Source organism: Phacochoerus africanus, chromosome 14, assembly GCF_016906955.1.
Source record: "Phacochoerus africanus isolate WHEZ1 chromosome 14, ROS_Pafr_v1, whole genome shotgun sequence".
In the NCBI taxonomy this organism is placed as follows: domain Eukaryota; kingdom Metazoa; phylum Chordata; class Mammalia; order Artiodactyla; family Suidae; genus Phacochoerus; species Phacochoerus africanus.
In genome coordinates, this window is record NC_062557.1 from 26020130 (window position 1) to 26033232 (window position 13103).

General features: G+C 42.6%; 1 protein-coding gene across 4 annotated transcripts in view; it reads right to left on the minus strand.

The window, feature by feature from the left end:
- Positions 1 to 9436, minus strand: part of SPOP (speckle type BTB/POZ protein) — a 67922-nt gene extending 58486 nt beyond the window's left edge. For 2 of the 4 annotated variants that reach the window (XM_047756664.1, XM_047756663.1), the window contains exon 1: positions 9257 to 9436. The gene's annotated coding sequence lies outside the window, so the exon portion shown is untranslated. The remainder of the gene's footprint in view (positions 1 to 9256) is intronic. The other 2 variants (XM_047756662.1, XM_047756661.1) reach the window with 1 other exon arrangement.
- Positions 9437 to 13103: the final 3667 nt, after the last annotated feature.

Sequence of the window (13103 nt, forward strand, 5' to 3'; positions counted from 1 at the left end):
CGTATCAAAGTTCCCAGGCTAGGGGTCGAATTGGAGCTACAGCTGCCAACCTACACCACAGCCACAGCAACACTAGATCCAAGCGGTTACCTGTGACCTACACCACTGCTCACGGCAACACGGGATCCATAACCCACTGAGCGAGGCCAGGGATCAAACCTGCATCCTCACAGATACCAGTCGGGTTCTTAACCTACTGAAACACAACAGGAACTCCTTTCTTTTTTTTTTATTTTAAGGAATTCCTTTCTGATAAACCTTTTCTAAGAGCTATTTTAAACAGCCTTCTTTTTTTTTCCCTTATGATCAAGAAAGCCTTAACACCATAGAACCTTAATGCTGTCACCAAAAGTGTTTTATTTCGTGTCCTTATCTGAGACACCAAATTGGTTCTCCTACATAAAAATGAGTATCACTCTAACAAAACTAAAAATTGAATGGAAATTGCAGGCTCATTCAAAATAAGAGACAAACTTAATGACCAGCTGCTAAGATAAGGGAGGCTTGATTTTTTTTTCCCTCTCTTTTGAAGAAGGCCATTATATACCATGTCAACATAATTTAAACAGCAAACAGCTTCATTAAAATATACTATTCCGACAGGGTGTTTCAGGGAGCTTGATGAACAGAAAAAGAACAAGGTAATGAGACCTGCCCTACCAGATATGAATAATTATTATAAAACTACGATAATTAAGGCAGTGTAGTACCAGCACAAGATATACAAACAGACCAATGGTACAGACTATAAAGAATACAGATATAGGGAGTTCTCTTTGTGGCTCAGCGATTAACGAACCCAACTAGGATCCATGAGGATGTGGGTTCGAACCCTGGCCTCCCTCAGTGAGTTAAGGATCTGGCATTGCCACGAGCCGTGGTACAGGTCGCAGATGTGGCTCAGATCCAGTGCTGCTGTGGCTGTGGTGTAGGTTGGCAGCTATGGCTCCAATGCGACCGCTAGCCTCGGAACCTCCATATGCTTCCGGTTTGGCCCTAAAAAGACACACACAAGAAAGAAAGGAAGAAAGGAAGAAAGGAAGAAAGGAAGAAAGGAAGAAAGGAAGAAAGGAAGAAAGGAAGAAAGGAAGAAAGGAAGAAAGGAAGAAAGGAAGAAAGAAAGAAAGAAAGAAAGAAAGAAAGAAAGAAAGAAGAAAGGAAATACAGGATGTAGCTGTTACCTCACAAAGAACACAAGCCAAACAGAGAAAAATAATAAATCTTACTTCGTTAAAGTTTAAAACTTAGTTTCAATAAAAGGTAAAATAAAGAACAAATTACATAACCACTAGGATGGCCACAATTTTAAAAAAGCAATAGAAAATCACAAGTGTCGGCAAGGACCTAGAGAAACTGGAACCCTATGTACTGCTAGTAAGAATGTGAGATGGTGCAGCCACTACATTAAACAGCATGGAGGTTCCTCAAAAACAGTAAAATCAGAATTACCATATGATTCAGCAATTCCACTTCTGGGTATATATTCAAAAGAACTGAAAGCAGAGTCTCAAAGAGATATTTGTCCACCCATGTTCACAACATTATTTATAACAACCAAATGTGGAAGCAATCCAGGCATCCACTGGTGGATGTCTGGCCATACAAAATGCAGTACATGCACACAAGGGAGTATTACCAGCCTTGGAAAGGAAGGGAATTCTGACACATGCTACAATATGGATGAACCTCACGGACATTACGTTAAATGAAATAAGCCAGATCTAAAAGGTCAAATAATACCTGATTCCACTCATATGAAGTATCTAAAGTAGTCAAAATTATAGAAACAGAAAGCAGTACCTGTTTCTAAACACCAAGAAAAGGAGTATGCGAATCTCAAATTAAAGACATCAAGGATTACCTATACATCTTTTTTTTCCTTACAGATAAAGAGACTGATAGGAAGAATCTGAGGCTTTCAGAGAACTACTGCAAGCCCTTCTTTGATGTAGCTGGTGCTACGGCAGGAATATGTATGCCAACAGCTTCTTGGAAAGCAACAGCCAAGAATCAAGGTCTTCACAGTCAAGTAAGGGTAACTGTCTGAATGTTTAATTCCCATTCTGAGGTCTGCATCCAGCTCTCCCAAAGCATAACCAACTTTGCCACACAGAGTAACTAGAACTGCTGCCCATTCTCTTAAAACATGACCACAGTCGTAAGAATGAAGACCCAACTGTCTCTCCTAAGCTTCAGAATCTTTTTTCCCTATAATGAAAGCTTATCAAAAACAAAAGTAAAAGAATCTACTGAATCTTTGTAGCAAATGCGTCAGCAGAGCCTTTCAGAGTGATTCACCATGACTGAAAACAAACACAAGAAACAGGTGTGCTTCTCTGAATACACAACCAGCATTTAATATTGAACCAGTATGGTTATGAAACCAGGATGAGAATAACCTTATAAAATCTGGAAGTAAATATGACAAGATGGTAAAAAAAGAAAAACGAATTTCAGATCAGTATCAGAATACTGTCGGTGTCAGGCTGTGGGTAACCTGAAATCAGTTAAGTTGCTCAAAATACCATTAAATGGTAAAATAAAGTATTTTCCGCCAAGGCAGGAATTAGTGCAGTCCCTAAAACAGCTTTAGAATGCAGCTCCACTGTATCTTTCACTTCTATTAATCTTCATTAGTGTAATGGATTTTCAGAAAACACTGTGGATGCATCAACATTTCTGAGTCTATAGTACACGATAGAAATTCACAGAATTTCAGCACTGTTCCAGACCTTGTGTTAAGACAGCTAGATATCAGAGTTCATGGCCTATCTGAAATTTTTCCCTAATTAAGAACAATCTGTCTCTTTTTTATGATGAAAATCCAGTGATAATGAAAAAAACATGCTGTTACAGCAGAATCTTACATAACACTCCAACTGTGTTGGGAAAATGTGTATAAAGGAGGAGAAGGGAGAAACGACAAACACATACTTGGGCATACACACGCGAAGATGCGTGACAATCAAAACCCCACACCTCCAAGACATTACAGAAAATTATCAGTCTCTAAATCTTATTTTGCACCTTTCATTTCAGAAAAAAAAGCAAGGTTGCTCATGAGACAAGAAATTCCCCCATCTCTTCTACAGCTAAACTCCTCTTAAGGGTGTGGGGGTGGGGAGGGTGGGGGTGGGAAGCAATGTTCTCTTCAGAGATACTACCTGTCTTTCATAAAGTGTATTTGAGGTAAGTAATCTGAGAGGTCTAAGAGCCGGAATCCAGCAATGCCAGTGGCACAGAAGTGAGTCAAACACTAGGTACATTGTGTTAAAAGAAAGGCACCTTCAGTTTTGAGAATCTGGTTCCAGCAGCGCCATAGGGAGATGAACATAATTTATTTAAGGGAAGAAAATGTGGGGTTCCCTTGTGGCACAGAGGGTTAAGGATGCAGTGTGGTCCCTGCTGTGGAGCAGGTTCAATCACGAGCTGGGGAACTTCCACATGCCTAGGGCACAGCCAAAAAAAAAAGCAGGGGAAGAAAATGTAATATATATATAAACATACAGAGGTGAGGGGGCATCTGGGACAAGAAAAAAGAAATACAAGGACTGCTTATACTAGAGGCACTCGTATTTCAAGCTTAAAGAGCTCCTACGGGCCAAATACAGGACATTTTGGGGGTTTTTTTTGTTTTTGTTTTGCTTTTTAGGGCCACACGTGTGGCATATGGAAGTTCCCAGGCTAGGGGTTGAACCAGAGCTACAGCTGCCGGCCACAGCCACAGCCACACCAGATCTGAGCCTCCTCTGCAACCTACACAACAGCTCATGGCAACGTTGGATCCTTAACCCACTGATGGAGGTGCAGGGATCAAACCTGTGTCTTCATGGATGCTGGTCAGATTTGTTTCCACTGAGCCATGTCAGGAACTCCAAATATAGGGCATTTTGAACATCAAAAAAATTTTTGTCCATAATTGTTGGTAAAACATAGACTAAATTAAAATCCATGAGTTTATAATGATACTTAAACAAAAAGAGCAAGAAAAAGAAACAATTAATCTGCTATCATTAGAGGGCTTTTTTTTTCCCCTTGGGCTATGCCCATGGCACAGAGAAGTTCCAGGGCTCGAGATCAAAGCTGTGCCATAGTAGTGTCAATGCCAGATCCTTAAACTGCTGAGCCACCAGAACTCCCTAGAGATGATTATTGTACCAACTCCTTACAAAATTGTTAAAGGGAAAATTAAGAGTTGACCTGTACTTTTCGGAAGAAATTATAATTTATTTGTAACTCATAAAGGATCTTCTTTTTTTTTTTTTTTGGCTGCACCCACAATATATGAAAGTTCCCAGGTCAGGGGTCGAATTCAAGCCGCAACTGCGGCGAAACCAGATCCATAAATCACTGCACTGGGGCGACAGAATAAACAGAGACAACACTGGATCTTAATCCGCTTCACCACAGTGTGAACTCCTGATGAAGGAAATCTTTACTGAAGACTGAAGGCTAATCAATGTAAAAGGAATGGCAGAATTCGAAAATTACCCTTTTGTAATAACCAAAGAAATAACTGATTCAGGCAAGATTGTCATCAGTAGGTGAAAGGTTGCTGGAGAAGTATAAGAGTATGGTGCCAAAGTGTCATCATGTCACAGATTCCTTGCTAATTACAAAGGGGAAAAAAAGTCTTTACAATGGAGAGATCTACTTATCACCCTTGAACAAATGATCGAACAATTTCATCATCATCAATAGTCAGACATTATAACATTGTTTCTCTCTTTTCTTTCTTTCTTTTTTTTTTTTGGTCTTTTTACCTTTTCTAGGGCCATTCCCTCTGCATATGGAGGCTCCCAGGCTAGAGGTCTAATCAGAGCTGTAGCCACCGGCCTACACCACACAGCCACACCGGATCCTTAACCTACTGAGCGAGGCCAGGGATCGAACCCACGACCCCTTGGTTCCTAGTCAGATTCGTTAACCATTATGCCACGACAGGAACTCCCATTGTTTCTCTTATTGTGATGTGATAGGAGGTACAGAGCACCCCCTATGAAGTATTATTACCAACAGGGTTTAACCTGAATCTAACTGAGCCTTTAGACTTCTTTGCCAGTTTGTAAGCAATACAGATAAAGGAACAAATTAGTGAAACTGTGAGGAAACACTGAGAAAATTCCAGAAGTGATATATTCTACAAGAAAAATGGCCCGGTCTCTTTGAAAAGGCAGTATCGCATGGCTCCTAAATAAAGTGTTTTAGATTTTATGAGGCATGTTTGAAGAAAAAAATATCAATAGCTAGCAAGTGTTATCTTGGAGAAAACTGGGAAAATCTGAACATTAACTGGATATTAGATGGTATTAGGAAAGTAATGTTCATTGCCTTAGCTGTGATAACCTAAGAACAATTAAGCAAAAGAATGTCTTTAAGGCGCATCTCAAGTATTTAAAGTATTCAAAATATAAGGTGTGATTTCTATAATATAAACATTCATATATTATACATGTACATACACGCACATAAAGCAATTGGTATAAAGATGAGAACTGTACTATTACTCTTTCATTTTTCTGTACGTTTAAGTTTTTCACTTAAACAGTTGAAGGGGGGGGGGCTCAAAATGTACAAAATGTACTTCCTCCAGGAAGGCCTCCCAATGAACTCTCCTCTAAACCTTAATCATTTCTTTACAAAATCCTCTCAGCATATAACAGTGTATTACTGTTCCCCTTCTGTTTTCTAATTGTTCTCTTATTTGTTCACATATTCAGTAGATTTGGTTTTGATTGTAAGCTCCTTCCGGCACAGACATTTTTATGTATTTTTTTCCCTATTTTCTTACAGCTCATACTGTAGTACACATTCTGCAGTTAGCAGACTTTTTAAAAGTACAAGGAGCAATATTCTGTGCAGACACTAAACAAAGCACCTTAACTAACTGGGTTAGCTTTCCAGTTCCTCAACAGAATGGCACTTTGCTTGTATAAACAATTCTGAATCGCAGCTATCAAGAGAAGATAACGATGATCAAACATCACTTAAGGGCTTATCGAATTTCACAAGAGACACGAGCATCAAGAGTGAAAGGAAGAAATCAGAACATAGGCTTTACATGTCTTCCTAGCACTGTTAATGGGTTTGCCGAGGTATCCGGGCATATGACTTTGTATTCCCGACACTGCTCTTCAACACTATCTCCCACAGCCACCCACATCTGCAAAACACTCATTCATCCACAACTCCTGGGTGTAATGAAGCTTAACAAGCTACATAGTGAACTTTAAAATCTTAGATAAAAGCATGCACAAAGATTTTTAAAATTTAGTAACACAGTGTTGGTGAGGAAAGAGGCAGATTCATACACTGTTGGCAGGAATATAAATCCGTACAATTCCACAGAAAACAATTCACTAAGAGCTACCATCATTAAAAGTGCATATATGGAGTTCCCATTGCGGCGCAGTGGTTAACAAATCCGACTAAGAACCATGAGGTTGCGGGTTCGATCCCTGGCCTTGCTCAGTGGGTTAAGGATCCGGCGTTGCTGTGAGCTGTGGTGTGGGTTGCAGACGTGGCTCGGATCCCACGTTGCTGTGGCTCTGGTGTAGGCCGGTGGCTACAGCTCCGTTTTGACCCCTAGCCTGGGAACCTCCATATGCCGCAGGAGCGGCCCAAGAAATGGCAAAAAAGACCAAAAAAAAAAAAAAGAAAAGTGAATATATCCTTTCACTAGGAATTTATCCAACAGATATTCATGTACAAAAAAAGTTCACATGAGGAACTAACTGCAGCACTAGAAACAACCTAAGTATCCAATAAGAGGCGGCTGAATGATGGTATCCCTACTCAGTGGAAAAACTGCCATCTTTCAAAAAGGAAGAGGGACTCTACGTACTGTACGGAATGATAGGCAAGATACATTACATGAAAAAAGCAAAATGTGGAATAATGGGTATAGTATCTTACTATTTGTGTAACAACAAATAAAAACAAAAACATCAAAGAATGTATAGTTGTATATGCTTGTAAAAGCACTATCTTTGGTAAAGTAAACAAGATACAGGAAACAAGTTTCCTTTGAGGGAGGTCACTAGATGGATGAAAGGAGGAGAGCAGGAGAACAATTTTTCCCCTCTCTCTGCAGTGGCTTTTGAATTTTGTTTCATATGGATGTACATGTGTTACCCATTTTAAAGAGCTATTTTTTTAAACATAGCTCTCCACCAACTCGAATTATTTAATGAATACTTATCTTCATACCATAAAAGTTTAAAATGAGACTTCAGTAAATTCAACCAGATGAAATGTTTCTAGCTAAAAACAAAGCATCCTAGATGACAGAAGCCTACTGAGAAGAGAAATGGACTTTTATTACCGCCAGAGTTTTACTTCAAGACTTTACCAGACCACCTGATGGAGGTCTGGACATAGGCAACATTAAGTACCTCCAAGCCTCAAATGAACCACTTTAAAGAGCTCTAAAAGAGGAAGTCCCAAGTACCAAACGGATATCAATCACCCCCACCTAAGTGTGAAGTTCTCACAATAACTTCTACCCTGCAGTCTCCACACAAGGGAAAAAAAGATGAAGTCTCCAGATCTTTCCCAGAAAACAAGAAGATACATGCCCCCCAAATTCCTGTGCTTCTTCTGTATCATCTCTAGGCTCCATCTGTAACCATGGCAACAGAAAACAGCACAAAAGACAGCTGAACCATGCAAAGGCCAGAGTTAAACCGGGAAGTGAAAAATACATACACACTTTAAGGCCCAAGAACATAACGCCCTAGAATAAGAACGGCTGCTCCCCCTCCCCTCCAAAAAAGAGGCTTGAGAAAAAATATAAAAGAAAGAACACAAAGGAAAAAGAAGAAACAATAAGGCTTACTTATAATATGTCCCATTCCTAGTTATCCAGATAGGAGACAAGGTTGGCAAATATAAGTGGAAAACACAGAAAATGTACTCCCCCGCAATATTTTAGCTATTTATTTCAATGCCATTCAGCAAACGTTTTGCTTGTAAGTTTATCACTTCCTCACCTTGGCAGAGGTAAGAAGCAGCAACTACCCAAAAGGAGTGACAACACAGGAGTAAATTATGGGACCATGTATAATCTGCTAATTGAAAACCCAGGTTTTGGATCACCGTATTGTACCTTAAAGTTCCTTTTTTAAAATTGCTCTTTGTATTTGCAAATGTGAAAGAAACATCCCTCTCGCTTCTTAAATTTAAAACTTCCACTGGGTTACGTTATTGTCCAACAGTCGTTTCAGATCGCTTTTATTTTCAGGGGCTGTTCACAAGGCATCAATAATGTACAGCCAAAACCGAAAGCGCTAAGATCTTTTACCAAAAAAGAGGCAAATAGGTCACACAAAGTAGGAGGGCTGGAGACGAGAGAACCCTGATGTCTTGATTTACAGTTACTACTCTTAAGCCTTATGCTCTTTGCTCTTTACCTTTCTTAGTTCTATAAGGATAATAATTTTATTAAAAGGAAATCTCCCTTACTTGCTTTTTAATGACCCTAGTCCTCCTTAGAAAGGCTACCAAAATCCCCTGCCAGAATAATCGAATGGGTTGGGGCACCGATTCCTAAATTTAGGGGAAGTTTGCATTAAAGATACAGCATGACCATGGGAGTATCCGAAGAAGAAAAGTTAATTCTGTAAGAAGTTGCAGTGACAGGTTCAAAAGACGGGTCAGCGTGGGGCAGGTTGTCTCTGGGAAGCGTTTGTAGCCTGGGAGTCTCTAAGACAACACCAGATACGAACAGTGCTGTCAGTTCCTCCCTCAAATCATGTAAACTATCCCTTTTGCACAGGAGCACCAGGCTCTCTCTCTGGCAGCAAGTCTAGCCCGCTGCTTGGGAAAAAGGCAGGCGCATGGTCAAGGGGCTCTTTATCCCGCAGGTCCCTGCAACACAGCGATGCGCATGCGCCCCGAGGGCAGCGAACAAGCACCCCTAGCTCGTTCACACTCGCGCATGCGCCGTCACCCATCTCGCCGCAGGCGACAGCTCACTATTTGGCAAGGGGGATGGGGCTGGGAAAATTATGGGGGGGCCGAAGGCAGGGGGCGCGTTTGTGACTCCTGAATGCTTGGGATTAGGAGAAGGAACGGTTGATAAGGCTCTGGCATTCACAGGCCACGTAACCCGGAATGTGGGAAATGGGGCAGAGTGTGTGTGTGGCGCGGGGGAGGGGGAGAGTGGGGGTCAGTCACCTCTTAAGGGAGACGCCCCCCACCCCACCCCCGCTCCGACAGGACAACCCTTTCCCTTGACTCTCCTCCCCTCACTCACCTGAGAGCGGCGGCGACAGCTGCTGGTCCCCGTCCCCCTGCGCTCGCCTCATACTGTCCGCAACATCCGGGACCTGCGGGACCGCCGATACACAAATACACACACACACACTCGGAGCGCGCACACTCACACACACACACCGAAACACACCGGCCGGGGCGTCATGGCGTCAGCACGCCGACGCAGCGAGCGCGTACCCGCCGAGCCCCACCCCACGCGGCCTCCGCCCCCTCTACTCTCCTCCCCTCCCCTCTCTGGGTTCTCCTGCTCCTCCTCCGTCTCAAGACTCCGCCTACCTTCCCTATTGCGCATGCGTCTCGGGGTGGGGGGAGTTTCTCACCAGGGCCTGGGGATTTGAGAGGAGGGAGGGGCCTGAGAAGAAAGAGGCGGGAACTCGGAGAGGGTCGCGTGCAGGGTGCGGCAGGCTTCGCGGAGGTGCGAGGACCAAATAGAGCCGCATCAAGGGAGGGAGTCGGGATGGGCGTAACAATAAAGGCATTTAACAACAGCAACTTACATTTGCAGACAGGGTGTGGATTCCTATCGACTTTTACATGCATTACCTCATTTCTTTCTAGTCAACTGTGCATCGGTAACCTATTTTCCGGACTTGGACGATGGATACTCTTTTAAGCAACTTTTAAAATGTAGCATTTGGAAACAAACATGAAAAGCCATTCGTTTCACGGAAGGCAGACATACAAGTAGCTTCATTGAAAGGGAGCGGATTAAATGACAATTTATTGTCTTGGACACCTGGGGCCCCAAGTGGCTTTGCTCACATCCTACCTCCCAAGGGCTATCAGTGATTCCTGAGTTGAGTAAAAGAAAAAGGTCTCAGAGCATCTTGGCCTTGGAAGAAAAAAGGCATATCTACATTAGAGCAAAAACATTAGGGATAGATTTTTTTTTTTTTTGCTACAATTCTTTCCTTTAGCTTAAACTTTAAAAAATTATTCTTACTGAATCAAGCCAAATAATCCAGGGCAGGCATTGTCTCTTCTCCAAACTGAGACTGTAGCAGTAAGTAGACACACATGCAAATAAGTGAGAAGGCGTCATATCCAAAAGAGCAACTAGATGAACCTGTGGGTCATGAGGCGACAAAGTACGAGCCCTTACTTGGGGACAGCTATGGGAAGTTCTGCTTCTGTGGGACCGTCTCCAAGAGACAGTAGTGCTCACTGTCTCCTGCCACTTGCATCCTGGCGCCAGGTGGCTGGTGAGTCTGTTCAGCAAGAAAGGTTGGGCTCCCATGAGCACAGCCACAGGGGAGGGAGGCGAGGACAGTGCCAGGCTGCCTTCATTTTCAAATACACAAGCAGATCCTACAGTCTCACAGCTTAAAGTGTCCTAGGAACCACAGATGAAATAGTCCAAACTCCTAAAGCTTGTTCCACCCCTATTTCAGCTAAAATGATCAGTCAAGAAATGGAGACCCTAAATTCAATAATGATGCAGTTTCTGTGCCTACACTTAAAATAAGAAGCTATCAGACTGATACTTGAAACTTTCCAATTAAATTTCACTCAGAGTTTCCCTGGTGGCCTAGTAGGTTAAGGATCCGGTGTTGTCACTGCTATGGCACAGGTTTGATCCCTGGCCCAGGAACTTCTACATGCCGCAGGTACAGCCAAAAAAAAAAAAAAAAATTCACTCATCATCATCAATAAACATTCACACTGTCAGCCGAAGCTGGCAAAGTTTTTGGTCGTTGGGGAAATTCAGTGTCCCCAGAGTAACCCAGTAACCAGTTACAAGTAACCGATTTCTAGTGTCACTGAGGCTGTTCAGCTCCTGTTCTCTTGACTTCAGATTTCACAGGATGGCAGGGAAGAAAGAAAAGGGGTACTCCTTGGAGGTAGGAGCAAGGAGGTAGGGAAGAGGTGAAGAAGGAAGAAACTGGAGGCATAGACCACAAACTTTGGCTAGGTCACAACTGAGGCTAATCATTACATTTTAGTTAGACTCTGCCTGGGACCTAGGAAGTGATTCCTCAGAGGTGGTAAGTCTGTGCCTACAGCTTGACCAGGCTGGCTCTGAATCTCCAGAGACCTGGAAAGACATTAGAGTCCCATTCCCCATCTGTAGCCTGGTGCGATGAGGCTCCCATTCTGCTGTGGGGACCATACCGCCCACCTGAGATGTGATCCCGGCAACCTCTGTACAAAGGACTTTGATTTGGTGTGGATCTGATTAAATGACTGTAGATGTCCTTGGAAGCACTGTGTGGAGGAATTTTAAACAGCTTCTCCTTTTTAATATGCACTTCCTCTTCGGTTTTAATTATTTTGTTCCTACATTTTCCCTTTCAATTTACTAAAATCTAGAAATGTAATTAGAGCAGAGGCTGGGCTCAGAGAAAGCTGCCAGGATTTCTACAGCATGATTAAATATACTAGGCATCCCTTTAGTGTGGGGCTGAAAAAATAGGATTCTCATTATTATCTTTCCTTATCCAGGAAAGAATCAGCACCACGTACAGAGACGGATTTATTGAAAACGCAGCACTAATTAAAAACTCACCCAGCCTCTTGACGGGGTATGGGGGAGAAAGTGCAGTTATTTAATTATTTTCTCCAGTTACTGTTTTGTTGTTGCAACCACAACAAGCAAAAAGCCCCCCTCCCCTCATTCCTCTAGCCTCAAAATTCTTCTCTCCCTCAAGAGGGACTTAATGAGGCTTTTATCTATGCAACAACAATCAAGCTTACAATGGCACCAGTTCAATTCACCGCTCTTTGTGAAGGTAGGAAACAAGCAGCACGCATTTTCTTAATCCCAAACACAAATGACACAGTGTTCTTTGGCCATTGTGAGCCAGGTCTGAGCAAGGAATCTGTCCACAAGTCTCCCTAAATGTCTGGTATTTATTCTGCCAAAGAGGACCTTCAGCTCCAGTTTACAGTCCAATAAGCAAAGGCATGGTTTCCCTTGAAGGTGTAGGGGAAGTAGAGGTAGCCAGGAATGAATAGAAAATGAGTACATGGGAGTTCCTGTCATGGCGCAGTGGTTAATGAATCCGACTAGGAACCATGAGGTTGCAGGTTTGATCCCTGGCCTTGCTCAGTGGGTTAATAATCCGGCGTTGCCGTGAGCTGTGGTGTAGGTTGCAGACGCGGCTCGGATCCAGCATTGCTGTGGTCCTGGTGTAGGCCAGTGGCTTCAGTTCCGATTAGACCCCTAGCCTGGGAACCTCCATATGCCGCAGGAGCGGCCCAAGAAATGGCAAAAAGACAAAAAAAAAAAAAGAAAAAAAAAGAAAAGAAAGAAAGAAAGAAAATGAGTACATGGATAGGAGATAGATAAGCGGGAAGAATGATCCTTAGTAGGGGCAGGGTCCTGTCTAAAGGAACACAGACAGATGACACAGCCCCGGAAGACAGATGTGAGATGATATGCAAGAAAGCCTATCAACAAGAACACACTGATGAGGTCGTGCTAAGGCTGCAAGAGGTTAATAGAAAATTGGCAGTGAAGAAATATTTATTGATTGACTAAATTTGTTCGTTATGCAGGTTGTGGCTTAATGCGTTCCAGCCTCCTTGTCTGGAAACTCAAGTTCAAATCCAGCACTAACACTTACTAAATATAAACGTGGACAAATCTCGCTGAGCCTGTTTTTCCATATGAACAATGGAGAAAATAATGCCCACTCTATTATATTGTTGTGAAGATTAACCAAAATAATATTTCAACATAGCCTATTCCTTCTAGACCAGAATAGACACCACTTATGTATGGATGTGTTCTGAACATGGATTTGCGGGGTAAGTATTCCTATGCCTGCGGATCTTCAAGCCTCACTCTAATCTGTGTGCCGTCTTCACTCCTTTCCTCTATGCCC